Raw genomic sequence first — 18,314 nt, forward strand, 5'->3', positions numbered from 1 at the left:
TCAGCCCCCACACAGCGCTCCTGCCCTAATACACCCCCATCATCAGCCCCCACACAGCGCTCCTGCCCTAATACACCACCACCCCCCATCATCAGCCCCCACACAGCGCTCCTGCCCTAATACACCACCACCCCCCATCATCAGCCCCCACACAGCGCTCCTGCCCTAATACACCCCCACCACCATCATCAGCCCCCACACAGCGCTCCTGCCCTAATACACCACCCCCCCATCATCAGCCCCCACACAGCGCTCCTGCCCTAATACACCCCCACCCCCATCATCAGCCCCCACACAGCGCTCCTGCCCTAATACACCCCCACCCCCATCATCAGCCCCCACACAGCGCTCCTGCCCTAATACACCCCCACCCCCATCATCAGCCCCCACACAGCGCTCCTGCCATAATACACCACCACCCCCCATCATCAGCCCCCACACAGCGCTCCTGCCGTAATACACCCCCACCCCCATCATCAGCCCCCACACAGCGCTCCTGCCATAATACACCCCCACCCCCATCATCAGCCCCCACACAGCGCTCCTGCCCTAATACACCACCACCCCCCATCATCAGCCCCCACACAGCGCTCCTGCCATAATACACCACCACACCCATCATCAGCCCCCACACAGCGCTCCTGCCCTAATACACCCCCACCCCCCATTATCAGCCCCCACACAGCGCTCCTGCCCTAATACACCACCACCCCCCATCATCAGCCCCCACACAGCGCTCCTGCCCTAATACACCACCACCCCCATCATCAGCCCCCACACAGCGCTCCTGCCCTAATACACCACCACCCCCATCATCAGCCCCCACACAGCGCTCCTGCCCTAATACACCCCCACCCCCATCATCAGCCCCCACACAGCGCTCCTGCCCCAATACACCCCTACCCCCATCATCAGCCCCCACACAGCGCTCCTGCCCTAATACACCCCCACCCCCATCATCAGCCCCCACACAGCGCTCCTGCCCCAATACACCCCCCACCCCCCCATCAATAGCCCCCACACAGCGCTCCTGCCCTAATACACCCCACCCCCATCAGCAGCCCCCACACAGCGCTCCTGCCCTAATACACCCCCACCCCCATCATCAGCCCCCACACAGCGCTCCTGCCCTAATACACCACCACCCCCATCATCAGCCCCCACACAGCGCTCCTGCCCTAATACACCCCCACCCCCATCATCAGCCCCCACACAGCGCTCCTGCCCAAATTCACCCCCACCCCCATCATCAGCCCCCACACAGCGCTCCTGCCCTAATACACACCCACCCCCATCATCAGCCCCCACACAGCGCTCCTGCCCTAATACACCCCCACCCCCATCATCAGACCCCACACAGCGCTCCTGCCCAAATTCACCCCCACCCCCATCATCAGCCCCCACACAGCGCTCCTGCCCTAATACACCCCCACCCCCATCATCAGCCCCCACACAGCGCTCCTGCCCTAATACACCCCCACCCCCATCATCAGACCCCACACAGCGCTCCTACCCTAATACACCACCACCCCCATCATCAGCCCCCACACAGCGCTCCTGCCCTAATACACCCCCACCCCCCATCATCAGCCCCCACACAGCGCTCCTGCCCTAATACACCACCACCCCCATCATCAGCACCCACGCAGCGCTCCTGCCCCAATACACCCCCACCCCCCATCATCAGCCCCCACACAGCGCTCCTGCCCTAATACACCACCACCCCCCATCATCAGCTCCCACACAGCACTCCTGCCCTAATACACCACCACCCCCCATCATCAGCTCCCACACAGCACTCCTGCCCTAATACACCCCCACCCCCATCATCAGCCCCCACACAGCGCTCCTGCCTTAATACACCACCACCCCCATCATCAGCCCTCACACAGCGCTCCTGCCCCAATATACCCCCACCCCCCATCATCAGCCCCCACACAGCGCTCCTGCCCTAATACACCCCCACCCCCATCATCATCCCCCACACAGCGCTCCTGCCCTAATACACCCCCACCCCCATAATCAGCCCCCACACAGCGCTCCTCCCCAATACACCCCCACCCCCATCATCAGCCCCCACACAGCGCTCCTGCCCTAATACACCACCACCCCCCATCATCAGCCCCCACACAGCACTCCTGCCCTAATACACCACCACCCCCATCATCAGCCCCCCCACAGCGCTCCTGCCCTAATACACCCCCACCCCCATCATCAGCCCCCACACAGCGCTCCTGCCCTAATACACCCCCACCCCCATCATCAGCCCCCACACAGCGCTCCTGCCTTAATACACCCCCACCCCATCATCAGCCCCCACACAGCGCTCCTGCCCTAATACACCCCCACCCCCCATCATCAGCCCCCACACAGCGCTCCTGCCCTAATACACCCCCACCCCCCATCATCAGCCCCCACACAGCGCTCCTGCCCTAATACACCCCCACCCCCATCGTCGGCCCCCACACAGCGCTCCTGCCCTAATATACCCCCACCCCCATCATCAGCCCCCACACAGCGCTCCTGCCTTAATACACCACCACCCTCATCATCAGCCCCCACACAGCGCTCCTGCCCCAATACACCCCCACCCCCCATCATCAGCCCCCACACAGCGCTCCTGCCCTAATACACCCCCACCCCCATCATCATCCCCCACACAGCGCTCCTGCCCTAATACACCCCCACCCCCATCATCAGCCCCCACACAGCGCTCCTGCCCCAATACACCCCCACCCCCCATCATCAGCCCCCACACAGCGCTCCTGCCCTAATACACCCCCACCCCCATCATCAGCCCTCACACAGCGCTCCTGCCCTAATACACCGCCACCCCCATCATCAGCCCCCACACAGCGCTCCTGCCCTAATACACCCCCATCATCAGCCCCCACACAGCGCTCCTGCCCTAATACACCCCCACCCCCATCATCAGCCCCCACACAGCGCTCCTGCCCCAATACACCCCCATCCCCCATCAGCCCCCACACAGCGCTCCTGCCCTAATACACCCCCACCCCCCATCATCAGCCCCCACACAGCGCTCCTGCCCTAATACACCACCACCCCCCATCATCAGCCCCCACACAGCGCTCCTGCCCTAATACACCGCCACCCGCCATCATCAGCCCCCACACAGCGCTCCTGCCCTAATACACCTCCACCCCCATCATCAGCCCCCACACAGCGCTCCTGCCCTAATACACCCCCACCCCCATCATCAACCCCCCACACAGCGCTCCTGCCCTAATACACCCCCACCCCCCATCATGAGCCCCCACACAGCGCTCCTGCCCTAATACACCACCACCCCCCATCATCAGCCCCCACACAGCGCTCCTGCCCTAATACACCCCCACCCCCATCATCAGCCCCCACACAGCGCTCCTGCCCCAATACACCCCCACCCCCTATCATCAGCCCCCACACAGCGCTCCTGCCCTAATACACCCCCACCCCCATCATCAGCCCCCACACAGCGCTCCTGCCCTAATACACCCCCACCCCCCATCATCAGCCCCCATACAGCGCTGCTGCCCTAATAGATCCCCACCCCCATCATCAGCCCCCACACAGCGCTCCTGCCCTAATACACCCCCACCCCCATCATCAGCCCCCACACAGCGCTCCTGCCTTAATACACCACCACCCCCATCATCAGCCCTCACACAGCGCTCCTGCCCCAATATACCCCCACCCCCCATCATCAGCCCCCACACAGCGCTCCTGCCCTAATACACCCCCACCCCCATCATCATCCCCCACACAGCGCTCCTGCCCTAATACACCCCCACCCCCATAATCAGCCCCCACACAGCGCTCCTCCCCAATACACCCCCACCCCCCATCATCAGCCCCCACACAGCGCTCCTGCCCTAATACACCCCCACCCCCATCATCAGCCCTCACACAGCGCTCCTGCCCTAATACACCGCCACCCCCATCATCAGCCCCCACACAGCGCTCCTGCCCTAATACACCCCCATCATCAGCCCCCACACAGCGCTCCTGCCCTAATACACCCCCACCCCCATCATCAGCCCCCACACAGCGCTCCTGCCCCAATACACCCCCATCCCCCATCAGCCCCCACACAGCGCTCCTGCCCTAATACACCCCCACCCCCCATCATCAGCCCCCACACAGCGCTCCTGCCCTAATACACCACCACCCCCCATCATCAGCCCCCACACAGCGCTCCTGCCCTAATACACCCCCACCCCCATCATCAGCCCCCACACAGCGCTCCTGCCCCAATACACCCCCATCCCCCATCAGCCCCCACACAGCGCTCCTGCCCTAATACACCCCCACCCCCCATCATCAGCCCCCACACAGCGCTCCTGCCCTAATACACCACCACCCCCCATCATCAGCCCCCACACAGCGCTCCTGCCCTAATACACCCCCACCCCCATCATCAGCCCCCACACAGTGCTCCTGCCCCAACACACCCCCCACCCCCCCATCAATAGCCCCCACACAGCGCTCCTGCCCTAATACACCCCCACCCCCCATCATCAGCCCCCACACAGCGCTCCTGCCCTAATACACCCCCACCCCCATCATCAGCCCCCACACAGCGCTCCTGCCCTAATACACCACCACCCCCATCATCAGCCCCCACACAGCGCTCCTGCCCTAATACACCCCCACCCCCATCATCAGCCCCCACACAGTGCTCCTCCCCAAATACACCCCCACCCCCATCATCAGCCCCCACACAGCGCTCCTGCCCTAACACACCCCCACCCCCATCATCAGCCCCCACACAGCGCTCCTGCCCTAATACACCCCCACCCCCATCATCAGCCCACACACAGCGCTCCTGCCCTAATACACCTCCACCCCCATCATCAGCCTCCACACAGCGCTCCTACCCTAATACACCACCACCCCCATCATCAGCCCCCACACAGCGCTCCTGCCCTAATACACCCCCACCCCCCATCATCAGCCCCCACACAGCGCTCCTGCCCTAATACACCACCACCCCCCATCATCAGCCCCCACAGCACTCCTGCCCTAATACACCACCACCCCCATCATCAGCCTCCCCACAGCGCTCCTGCCCTAATACACCCCCACCCCCATCATCAGCCCCCACACAGCGCTCCTGCCTTAATACACCCCCACCCCATCATCAGCCCCCACACAGCGCTCCTGCCCTAATACACCCCCACCCCCCATCATCAGCCCCCACACAGCGCTCCTGCCCTAATACACCCCCACCCCCCATCATCAGCCCCCACACAGCGCTCCTGCCCTAATACACCCCCACCCCCATCGTCGGCCCCCACACAGCGCTCCTGCCCTAATATACCCCCACCCCCATCATCAGCCCCCACATAGCGCTCCTGCCTTAATACACCACCACCCCCATCATCAGCCCCCACACAGCGCTCCTGCCCTAATACACCCCCACCCCCATCATCAGCCCTCACACAGCGCTCCTGCCCTAATACACCGCCACCCCCATCATCAGCCCCCACACAGCGCTCCTGCCCTAATACACCCCCATCATCAGCCCCCACACAGCGCTCCTGCCCTAATACACCCCCACCCCCATCATCAGCCCCCACACAGCGCTCCTGCCCCAATACACCCCCATCCCCCATCAGCCCCCACACAGCGCTCCTGCCCTAATACACCCCCACCCCCCATCATCAGCCCCCACACAGCGCTCCTGCCCTAATACACCACCACCCGCCATCATCAGCCCCCACACAGCGCTCCTGCCCTAATACACCCCCACCCCCATCATCAGCCCCCACACAGCGCTCCTGCCCTAATACACCCCCACCCCCCATCATCAGCCCCCACACAGCGCTCCTGCCCTAATACACCACCACCCCCCATCATCAGCCCCCACACAGCGCTCCTGCCCTAATACACCCCCACCCCCATCATCAGCCCCCACACAGCGCTCCTGCCCCAATACACCCCCACCCCCTATCATCAGCCCCCACACAGCGCTCCTGCCCTAATACACCCCCACCCCCATCATCAGCCCCCACACAGCGCTCCTGCCCTAATATACCCCCACCCCCATCATCAGGCCCCACACAGCGCTCCTGCCCTAATACACCCCCACCCCCATCATCAGCCCCCACACAGCGCTCCTGCCCTAATACACCCCCACCCCCATCATTAGCCCCCACACAGCGCTGCTGCCCTAATACACCAACCCCCCATCAGCCCCCACACAGCGCTCCTGCCCTAATACACCAACCCCCCATCAGCCCCCACACAGCGCTCCTGCCCTAATACACCAACCCCTCATCAGCCCCCACACAGCGCTCCTGCCCTAATACACCCCATCCCCATCAGCCGCCACACAACGCTCCTGCCCTAATACACCACCATCCCCCATCATCAGCCCCTACACAGCGCTCCTGCCCTAATACACCACCCCCCCATCATCAGCCCCCACACAGCGCTCCAGCCCTAATACACCCCCACCCCCATCATCAGCCCCCACACAGCGCTCCTGCCCTAATACATTCCCACCCCCATCATCAGCCCCCACACAGCGCTCCTGCCCTAATACACCCCCACGCCCATCATCAGCCCCCACACAGCGCTCCTGCCCTAATACACCCCCACCCCTATCATCAGCCCCCACACAGCGCTCCTGCCCTAAAACATCACCACCGCCCATCATCAACCCCCACACAGCGCTACTGCCCTAGTACACCACCACCCCCCATCATCAGCCCCCACACAGCGCTCCTGCCCTAATACATTAACCCCCCATCAGCCCCCACACAGCGCTCCTGCCCTAATACACCAACACCCCATCAGCCCCCACACAGCGCTCCTGCCCTAATACACCCCATCCCCATCAGCCCCCACACAACGCTCCTGCCCTAATACACCCCCATCATCAACCCCCACACAGCGCTCCTGCCCTAATACACCCCCATCACCAGCCCCAACACAATCCTGCCCTAATACACCCCCATCATCAACCCCCACACAGCGCTCCTGCCCTAATACACCCCCATCACCAGCCCCAACACAACGCTCCTGCCCTAATACACCCCCACCCCCATCAGCCCCAACACAACACTCCTGCCCTAATACACCCCAACCCCCATCATCAGCCCCCACACAGCGCTCCTGCCCTAATACACCCCCACCCCCATTAGCCCCCACACAGCGCTCCTGCCCTAATACACCCCCACCATCAGCCCCCACACAGAGCTCCTGCCCTAATACACCCCCATCATCAGCCCCAACACAGCGCTCCTGCCCTAAAACACCCCCACACAGCGTTCCTGCCCTAAAACATCACCACCCCCCATCATCAACCCCCACACACCGCTCCTGCCCTAATACACCACCACCCCCCATCATCAGCCCCCACACAGCGCTCCTGTCCTAATACACCACCCCCCATCATCAGCCCCCACACAGTGCTCCTGCCCTAATACACCACCCCCCATCATCAGCCCCCACACAGCGCTCCTGCCCTAATACACCCCCATCATCAGCCCCCACACGGCGCTCCTGCCCTAATACACCACCATCCCCCATCATCAGCCCCCACAGGGCGCTCCTGCCCTAATACACCACCATCCCCCATCATCAGCCCCCACACAGCGCTCCTGCCCTAATACAACCCCACCCCCATCATCATCCCCCACACGGCGCTCCTGCCCTAATACACCACCACCCCCCATCATCAGCCCCCACGCGGCGCTCCTGCCCTAATATACCACCACCCCCATAATCAGCCCCCACACAGCGCTCCTGCCCTAGTACACCCCCACCCCCATCATCAGCCCCCACACAGCGCTCCTGCCCTAATACATTCCCACCCCAATCATCAGCCCCCACACAGCGCTCCTGCCCTAATACACCCCCTCCCCCATCATCAGCCCCCACACAGCGCTCCTGCCCTAATACACCCCCACCCCCATCATCAGCCCCCAGACAGCGCTCCTGCCCTAATACACCCCCACCCCTATCATCAGCCCCCACACAGCGCTCCTGCCCTAAAACATCACCACCGCCCATCATCAACCCCCACACAGCGCTCCTGCCCTAATACACCACCACCCCCCATCATCAGCCCCCACACAGCGCTCCTGCCCTAATACATTAACCCCCCATCAGCCCCCACACAGCGCTCCTGCCCTAATACACCAACCCCCCATCAGCCCCCACACAGCGCTCCTGCCCTAATACACCCCATCCCTATCAGCCCCCACACAACGCTCCTGCCCTAATACACCCCCACCCCCATCATCAGCCCCCACACAGCGCTCCTGCCCTAATACACCCCCATCATCAGCCCCCACACGGCGCTCCTGCCCTAATACACCACCATCCCCCATCATCAGCCCCCACAGGGCGCTCCTGCCCTAATACACCACCATCCCCCATCATCAGCCCCCACACAGCGCTCCTGCCCTAATACACCCCCATCATCAGCCCCCACACGGCGCTCCTGCCCTAATACACCACCACCCCCCATCATCAGCCCCCACACGGCGCTCCTGCTTTAATATACCACCACCCCCATAATCAGCCCCCACACAGCGCTCCTGCCCTAGTACACCCCCACCCCCATCATCAGCCCCCACACAGCGCTCCTGCCCTAATACATTCCCACCCCTATCATCAGCCCCCACACAGCGCTCCTGCCCTAATACACCCCCACCCCCATCATCAGCCCCCACACAGCGCTCCTGCCCTAATACACCCCCACCCCCATCATCAGCCCCCAGACAGCGCTCCTGCCCTAATACACCCCCACCCCTATCATCAGCCCCCACACAGCGCTCCTGCCCTAAAACATCACCACCGCCCATCATCAACCCCCACACAGCGCTCCTGCCCTAATACACCACCACCCCCCATCATCAGCCCCCACACAGCGCTCCTGCCCTAATACATTAACCCCCCATCAGCCCCCACACAGCGCTCCTGCCCTAATACACCAACCCCCCATCAGCCCCCACACAGCGCTCCTGCCCTAATACACCCCATCCCTATCAGCCCCCACACAACGCTCCTGCCCTAATACACCCCCACCCCCATCACCAGCCCTCACACAGCGCTCCTGCCCTAATACACTACCACCCCCATCATCAGCCCCCACACAGCGCTCCTGCCCTAATACACCCCCATCATCAACCCCCACACAGCGCTCCTGCCCTAATACACCCCCATCACCAGCCCCAACACAATCCTGCCCTAATACACCCCCATCATCAACCCCCACACAGCGCTCCTGCCCTAATACACCCCCATCACCAGCCCGAACACAACGCTCCTGCCCTAATACACCCCCACCCCCATCAGCCCCAACACAGCGCTCCTGCCCTAATACACCCCCACCCCCATTAGCCCCCACACAGCGCTCCTGCCCTAATACACCCCCACCATCAGCCCCCACACAGAGCTCCTGCCCTAATACACCCCCATCATCAGCCCCAACACAGCGCTCCTGCCCTAAAACACCCCCACACAGCGTTCCTGCCCTAAAACATCACCACCACCCCCATCATCAACCCCCACACAGCGCTCCTGCCCTAATACACCACCACCCCCCATCACCAGCCCCCACACAGCGCTCCTGCCCTAATACACCACCCCCCATCATCAGCCCCCACACAGTGCTCCTTCCCTAATACACCACCACCCCCCATCAGCCCCACACAGCGCTCCTGCCCTAATACACCCCCACCCCCCATCATCAGCCCCCACACAGCGCTCCTGCCCTAATACACCCCCAACCCCATCAGCCCCAACACAGCACTCCTGGCCTAATACAGCCCCACCCCCATCATCAGCCCCCACACGGCGCTCCTGGCCTAATTCAGCCCCACCCCCCCATCAGCCCCCACACAGCACTCATGCCCCAATACACCCCCACACAGCGCTCCTGCCCTAATACACCACCTTCCCTATCATCAGCCCCCACACGGCGGGGGGCATTGAGATGGAGGAGATGGGGATATATACAAAGAGGAGGATGAGGAGGAGGAGAGTACAGGGATATGTACGAGGAAGAGGAGGATAGGAGGGGAATCTCTACGGGCCGCTGGAGAGGACGAGAGATCATTATGAGGGTGGAGGAGACGAAGGAGGGGGAGCTATATGGGGCAGTGACAAAGAGGAATCTATACAGGGGCAAAAGGGAGAGGGGGATTTATACAGTGGAGAAGGGGAGCTGTGCAGGGCAGTGGAGGATCCGTGCGGGAGAAGCAGAAAGGAGAGAAGGGGGATGCGTGCGGGAGAAGCAGAAAGGAGAGGACAACCTGTATAGGCACGGAGCAGTGGGCAACCTGTATAATGGCGGAGCAGAGGGCAACCTGTATAGGGGCGGAGCAGAGGGCAACCTGTATAGGGGCGGAGCAGAGGGCAAACTGCATAGGAGCGGAGCAGAGGGCAACCTGCATAGGGGCGGAGCAGAGGGCAACCTGCATAGGGGCGGAGCAGAGGGCAACCTGCATAGGGGCAGAGCAGAGGGCAACCTGCATAGGGGCGGAGCAGAGGGCAACCTGCATAGGGGCGGAGCAGAGGGCAACCTGCATAGGGGCGGAGCAGAGGGCAACCTGCATAGGGGCGGAGCAGAGGGCAACCTGCATAGGGGCGGAGCAGAGGGCAACCTGCATAGGGGCGGAGCAGAGGGCAACCTGCATAGGGGCGGAGCAGAGGGCAACCTGCATAGGGGCGGAGCAGAGGGCAACCTGCATAGGGACGGAGCAGAGGGCAACCTGCATAGGGGCGGAGCAGAGGGCAACCTGCATAAGGGCGGAGCAGAGGGCAACCTGCATAGGGGCGGAGCAGAGGGCAACCTGCATAGGGGCGGAGCAGAGGGCAACCTGCATAGGGGCGGAGCAGAGGGCAACCTGCATAGGGGCGGAGCAGAGGGCAACCTGCATAGGGGCGGAGCAGAGGGCAACCTGCATAGGGGCGGAGCAGAGGGCAACCTGTATAGGGGCGGAGCAGAGGGCAACCTGTATAAGGGCGGAGCAGAGGGCAACCTGTATAGGGGCGGAGCAGAGGGCAACCTGTATAGGGGCGGAGCAGAGGGCAACCTGTATAGGGGCGGAGCAGAGGGCAACCTGTATAAGGGCGGAGCAGAGGGCAACCTGTATAAGGGCGGAGCAGAGGGCAACCTGCATAGGGGCGGAGCAGACGGCAACCTGCATAGGGGCGGAGCAGAGGGCAACCTGCATAGGGGCGGAGCAGAGGGCAACCTGCATAGGGGCGGAGCAGAGGGCAACCTGCATAGGGGCGGAGCAGAGGGCAACCTGTATAGGGGCAGAGCAGAGGGCAACCTGTATAGGGGCGGAGCAGAGGGCAACCTGTATAAGGGCGGAGCAGAGGGCAACCTGTATAGGGGCGGAGCAGAGGGCAACCTGTATAGGGGCGGAGGAGAGGGCAACCTGTATAGGGGCGGAGGAGAGGGCAACCTGTATAAGGGCGGAGCAGAGGGCAACCTGTATAGGGGCATAGGAGAGGGCAACCTGCATAGGGGCAGAGGAGAGGGCAACCTGCATAGGGGCAGAGGAGAGGGCAACCTGCATAGGGGCAGAGAAGAGGGCAACCTGCATAGGGGCGGAGCAGAGGGCAACCTGCATAGGGGAGGAGCAGAGGGCAACCTGCATAGGGGCGGAGCAGAGGGCAACCTGCATAGGGGCGGAGCAGAGGGCAACCTGCATAGGGGCGGAGCAGAGGGCAACCTGCATAGGGGCGGAGCAGAGGGCAACCTGCATAGGGGCGGAGCAGAGGGCAACCTGCATAGGGGCGGAGCAGAGGGCAACCTGCATAGGGGCGGAGCAGAGGGCAACCTGCATAGGGGCGGAGCAGAGGGCAACCTGCATAGGGGCGGAGCAGAGGTCAACCTGCATAGGGGCGGAGCAGAGGGCAACCTGCATAGGGGCGGAGCAGAGGGCAACCTGCATAGGGGTGGAGCAGAGGGCAACCTGCATAGGGGCGGAGCAGAGGGCAACCTGCATAGGGGAGGAGCAGAGGGCAACCTGCATAGGGGAGGAGCAGAGGGCAACCTGCATAGGGGCGGAGCAGAGGGCAACCTGCATAGGGGCGGAGCAGAGGGCAACCTGCATAGGGGCGGAGCAGAGGGCAACCTGCATAGGGGCGGAGCAGAGGGCAACCTGCATAGGGGCGGAGCAGAGGGCAACCTGCATAGGGGCGGAGCAGAGGGCAACCTGCATAGGGGCGGAGCAGAGGGCAACCTGCATAGGGGCGGAGCAGAGGTCAACCTGCATAGGGGCGGAGCAGAGGGCAACCTGCATAGGGGCGGAGCAGAGGGCAACCTGCATAGGGGCGGAGCAGAGGGCAACCTGCATAGGGGCGGAGCAGAGGGCAACCTGCATAGGGGCGGAGCAGAGGGCAACCTGTATAGGGGCGGAGCAGAGGGCAACCTGTATAGGGGCGGAGCAGAGGGAAACCTGCATAGGGGTGGAGCAGAGGGCAACCTGCATAGGGGCGGAGCAGAGGGCAACTTGCATAGGGGCGGAGCAGAGGGCAACCTGCATAGGGGCGGAGAAGAGGGCAACCTGCATAGGGGCGGAGCAGAGGGCAACCTGCATAGGGGCGGAGCAGAGGGCAACCTGCATAGGGGCGGAGCAGAGGGCAACCTGCATAGGGGCAGAGCAGAGGGTAACCTGCATAGGGGCAGAGGAGAGGGCAACCTGCATAGGGGCGGAGGAGAGGACAACCTGCATCGGGGCGGAGGAGAGGACAACCTGTATAGGGGCGGAGGAGAGGACAACCTGTATAGGGGCGGAGGAGAGGACAACCTGTATAGGGGCGGAGGAGAGGACAACCTGTATAGGGGCGGAGGAGAGGACAACCTGTATAGGGGCGAAGGAGAGGACAACCTGTTTTAGGCCACGCCCCCTAACCACACCCATTTAACAGTCATGCCCATATCCACTCCCCATCCACACCCATTCAGCATGGACACGCAGGCAGCCGGCGGGCCTCCAGCATGGACACGCAGGCAGCCGGCGGGCCTCCAGCATGGACACGCAGGCAGCCGGCGGGCCTCCAGCATGGACACGCAGGCAGCCGGCGGGCCTCCAGCATGGACACGCATATAAGCCGTGCACCGGGGTGGGCTCTTTAGGATACAGCGAAGTCACAAATGGGAAATAAACGGCCCCAAAACTAGATTAACTAACAAAAGTGCTTTACTACAATTTGGATATGAACACAATCTAACAGGGGAAGACACTCAGGGAAAAATTCACAAACACTCAGCGAATAAGCTGAGACCCTTGTGCTATACAGCGTGGCGCCTTTTAACATGAGTCAACTACAATATATACACTATATGTTACCTACAGGCATGACTGGATATTCCAACCACCAACTACGTTTTAATACCCTTAAACATGAAACAAAAAATTGGATGGGTGTGAAACACAAGCCGCCCGTAGTATAGCACAACAGTTTACAAACTTAAAATACATTTACTCTAACCCCAAATTGACTATTCCCCTGCCCCAATATAAATATAGTGCCCATTAATGGAGGATCCTTCCCAAGATTCACCTTGAATAACCAAACAACTTACTATATACAATGACTGCTTAGCAAAGAGCATAAAGACAAATAAAAAAAAACAGATATATTGTTCAATACAAGTTCCCTCCTGAATGAGCTCAACTCTGGCCTAAAATAGGTCTTAGCAACATCCAGGTATGAGGTCATTGTGGTCCACAGAGAAGCCTCAATGGCAAATAATTAGATGTTGTAGTTGTAGAAACAATGGTCCCAAACGGTGATTGTGCAGTAAGTGTGGCCTGAAGGGGTTACAATGACTACCTAAACTAACTACAGGCCCTACCGGAGTCTCAAATATTTTGGCGCCAAACTGATGTGAGGTGCGTGCACGGTTACCCACTGCGATGGCGCACTGGGCCTTACTTATCTTATCGACCCGGGTCTGCTCTGGACAATATGTCTGAAGTACGCAGTAAGATGAGAGGCCTCTCCAACAGCTGAGCAGTACTGCTGGTCACTGTGGCTTGTCTCCTTGGCAACGTCCTATCAACTTCACAAAAGCGCAAAAGCGTTCTTTCAGCAATCTTCTCCCATCTGGTAAGGATACGGATACAGTGTCACAGCTCTGATCAAGATGATAGATTTCTAGTCGCAAATATTATCTCTTCCCTCTTCCGCACGTCCTCTGTCTCTGTACTCATTCACTGCCAACCGCTTCCAAGATGGCTGCTGCTCTACTGCCTGTGATGTCATTGTGTTTATCAGCCTGTAGCTCCGCACCCATCTGAGCTACCTATTGCAGTCTTTCATCTGTGCTGAGAAACAGCGTCCTCTTATGGTTGAATAATGACATTTTTGTCCCTTATAAAGTATTATCACATCATTACTGACAGCTGCAGGGTTTAAAGTTACATACAATAAATACTGTTCACATTTATGAGACACAAATATATACGTCTAAACTATGCTTATGAGGTGATACAGGGTCTTGCCATGGACATCTTTAACCAGGTACATATTTCTGTCCATGAACAATGGGAGCTGTTTCACCATCTCACATGCCACCCCACTAGAGGTTGACGTCCTCGGCAACCCTTCCCATACAAATTCGTCTTGCGCATAGCGCTGTGGAGGTACACCAGCATTGGACCTAGTTGTCCTACGCAGGGTCGTAGGATTGGGGAGTTCAAGTACATTTATTGGGGGAGGGGATGCCGGTTGTGCAACTCCCTCCCTGGGTGGCAAGCTTATCACAGATGGAACCTCAGTTGTTCCCGGGACAGGGACAACCTACCATTCCTCAACTAAAGGGGTTTCCACAGTACTCAAAGTAGGGATAGGCACCTCCTCTGTTGCTTTGGGCTCTTCAAAGGTGCAGCGTCTCAACATGTTACGATGAAGGTTTCGTGAGGGTCCCTCATTCCCCACTGGCTCCACCTCATAGACTGGGATAGCAGGATCTACCCTTCTTTTCACCACATATGGGATTGCCTCCCACCGTCCATCCAACTTCCCAGTTGGCTTTTTGGCCTTGACCATCACCCGGTCACCCGGAGCATACTCATCTTTTTGCACGGGTCTCGGATTTGGTTGTACCACTTGTTTGAGGCGCTCCCCCACAACTTTGTGCACTGCTCTCAGCCGACACCGGTGCTCTTGCGCCCATGCAGTGGTATTTCTCGGAGGTGGCTGCATTGGATCAGGCATGTGGAGATCCTCGATTTCCCGTCCGGCTCTCCCGAACATGAGCATATGTGGTGAGTAACCGGTGGTACTGTGTACCCTGTTGTTATAGGCCCACATCAGTTCGGGTAAGTATTCTAGCCACCGAGCCTTTTGACTGTCCTCCAGAGTCCGCAGCATCTGGAACAAGGTGCGATTGAATCGCTCACATGCCCCGTTCCCTTGCGGGTGATATGGGGTCGTGCGGGAACGCTCTATGCCATAAAGCTGGTACAGCTCAGTCATCAGGGTGCCCTGGAAGCATGCCCCCTGATCTGAATGAATCCTCTTTGGACACCCAAACACCTGTATAAAGTGTTTACAGACTGCCTCAGCTGCTGACTCTGCTGTCTGGTCAATGGTGGGTATGGCCACTGCATATTTTGTAAAATGATCTGTCATGACCAGGCAGTAGGAGTCTCCTGAGGCAGAATACCCAATCTGTACATAGTCAATCATCAAGATTTCTAGGGGTGCAGACGTGAAGATGGCCTGGACAGGGGCCCGTTGTTCGGGGCTCTTACTCAATCCGCAAGCTCAACACTTCAGACATGCCTCAGTTACCATATCTGTCAAGTCAGGGCAATATACTAGCCGTTGGAGCCACTTGTAGGTTTTATCGCTCCCAAAATGGGCGCCCCTCTCATGGGCTTCCCGGGCAGCCTCTGATCCCAAAGACATAGGTATAACAATCTGTTGTCGGTACTGCAACTCAGACTTTAAGTATACAGTCCGGCACAGGACTCCCTGGATAACATTTAGTTTATCCCACTGCCTCAGCAACTTCTGTCCTTCTGTGGTCAGGCAGGCCCTCTCTTCCGGCCGTGGCCAGACTTTGGTCCGGACCCACTCTTTCACTCGCCGTAGGTCCGGACAGCCATCCTGGACTCTCCCCCAATCATCCAAAGTCTTCCCTAACACCATTGGCATCCCAGAAGCCACCCCACTTGAATGTGCCAAGTTCTGGAATAGAGGTAATCGACCGAGATTCGGTGTTTCAGTGTCCTCTAGCTCCTCATCAACATTCTGGGTGGGCAATCCTACAGGAACTCGGGAGAGTGCATCAGCATTGCTGTTCTCCCTTCCTGACCGAAACTGGATGTGGTATTGGTACTTGGAAAGACGAGCCATCCACCTCTGTTCAAGAGCTCCTAGTTTGGCATTCCCGAAGTGTGCTAATGGGTTATTATCAGTCATTACAGTCACTTCGGCACCCGTCAGATACTCAGCGAACTTTTCCGTCATGGCCCATACCAGTGCCAAAAGTTCCAACTTAAAAGAACTATAGTTGTCGGGGTTGCGCTCTGACTCCCTCAGAGACCTACTGCCATAAGCAATTACTCTCTCACGTCCATCTTGCATTTGAGATAGTACTGCCCCCAGACCATGTAAACTCCCGTCAGTATATAACAAGAATGGGGCATCAAACCGCGCATAGGCCAGAATTGGGGCACTCGTTACAGCCTTTTTCAGTGCCTCAAAGGCTTCTTGCTGACGTGGTCCCCACTCGATGGGCCGAGTCTTGGGTCCCCCAGCCGTGCCCCTCAGCAACTCGTTTATCGGGCCGGCCAGATGAGCAAACTTGGGTATAAACCTTCGATAATACCCGGCCAAACCCAGAAAGGCCCGCACTTCCCGTAGGGTATTCGGTCGCGGCCACTTCTGGACGGCCTCCACCTTACTGGCGGCCGGCTGTACCCCCTCCGTGGTGACCACATGTCCTAAGTACTCTATCCGAGGTTGAAACAGTTGACACTTCCTGGGCTTGATCTTGAGACCATGGTCTCGCAACCGCCCCAAGACCTGCCGCAACTTCTGGAGGTGATCCTTGAATGAAGTTCCAAACACTATCACGTCATCCAGGTATATCAATACCGACTCAAAGTTGAGATCACCCAGACAGTGCTCCATCAACCGCTGAAAGGTCCCCGGGGCATTGGACAGGCCGAATGGCATGCGATTAAACTCGTAGAGTCCCATGGGTAAGATGAAAGCCGTCTTTGCCTTGTCCTTTTCGGCCACTGGTACTTGCCAGTACCCGCTGGCCATATCAAGAGTTGAAAAAAACTTTGCATGACCTAGGGCGGACAATGACTCTTCGATCCGTGGAAGAGGGTAGGCATCCCGGACAGTCTGGGCATTCAGTTTCCGGTAGTCCACACAGAATCGGAGAGATCCGTCTTTCTTCCTCACCAAGACCACTGGCGCTGCCCATGGACTTTGGCTTTCTTGGATCACCCGATTTTCCAACATGCTGGCCACCATATCTTTCACCTCCTGATACATCTTGGGTGGTATTTGCCGATAGCGTTCCCGGATTGGGGCAGCATCACCGGTAGGAATTACGTGCTCAATGGCGGAAGTACACCCGAAGTCTTCATCATTTCTTGAGAACGCTTCCTGGTATTCCCAAAGAGTGTCATCGAGAAGCTTTTGTTGCCCCGGAGTGAGGGTTCGGCGGTCCACTCCCATCAGAGACATGATCACTTGGCCATTCCATTCAGCTGTCGGGGTCGCTCTTTGTTGGACACCTACGGCATAAGTCCAGGCTGACCTCCTATCTGGCTGTAGCGTGAAATCCCTGCGCCGAAGAATTTCCCCATCAAGCACATAGACTTCGGCCAGCAGAGTATTTCCAGGAATGGTTAACTCACTGTCTAGGACATTAATGCATCGTACAGGTGCGCACCCATTCTTTACGGTGACACGAGCCCGGGCTACCAGCGGTCGGGTTGATGCTTCCCGGGAGATGACAACCTGTATAGGGGCGGAGGAGAGGACAACCTGTATAGGGGCGGAGGAGAGGACAACCTTCATAGGGGCGGAGCAGAGGGCAACCTGCATAGGGGCGGAGCAGAGGGCAACCTGCATAGGGGCGGAGCAGAGGGCAACCTGCATAGGGGCGGAGCAGAGGGCAACCTGCATAGGGGCGGAGCAGAGGGCAACCTGCATAGGGGCGGAGCAGAGGGCAACCTGCATAGGGGCGGAGCAGAGGGCAACCTGCATAGGGGCGGAGCAGAGGGCAACCTGCATAGGGGCGGAGCAGAGGGCAACCTGCATAGGGGCGGAGCAGAGGGCAACCTGCATAGGGGCGGAGCAGA

The sequence above is a fragment of the Anomaloglossus baeobatrachus genome, chromosome 4, assembly GCF_048569485.1.
Source record: "Anomaloglossus baeobatrachus isolate aAnoBae1 chromosome 4, aAnoBae1.hap1, whole genome shotgun sequence".
NCBI classification, from domain to species: Eukaryota; Metazoa; Chordata; class Amphibia; order Anura; family Aromobatidae; genus Anomaloglossus; species Anomaloglossus baeobatrachus.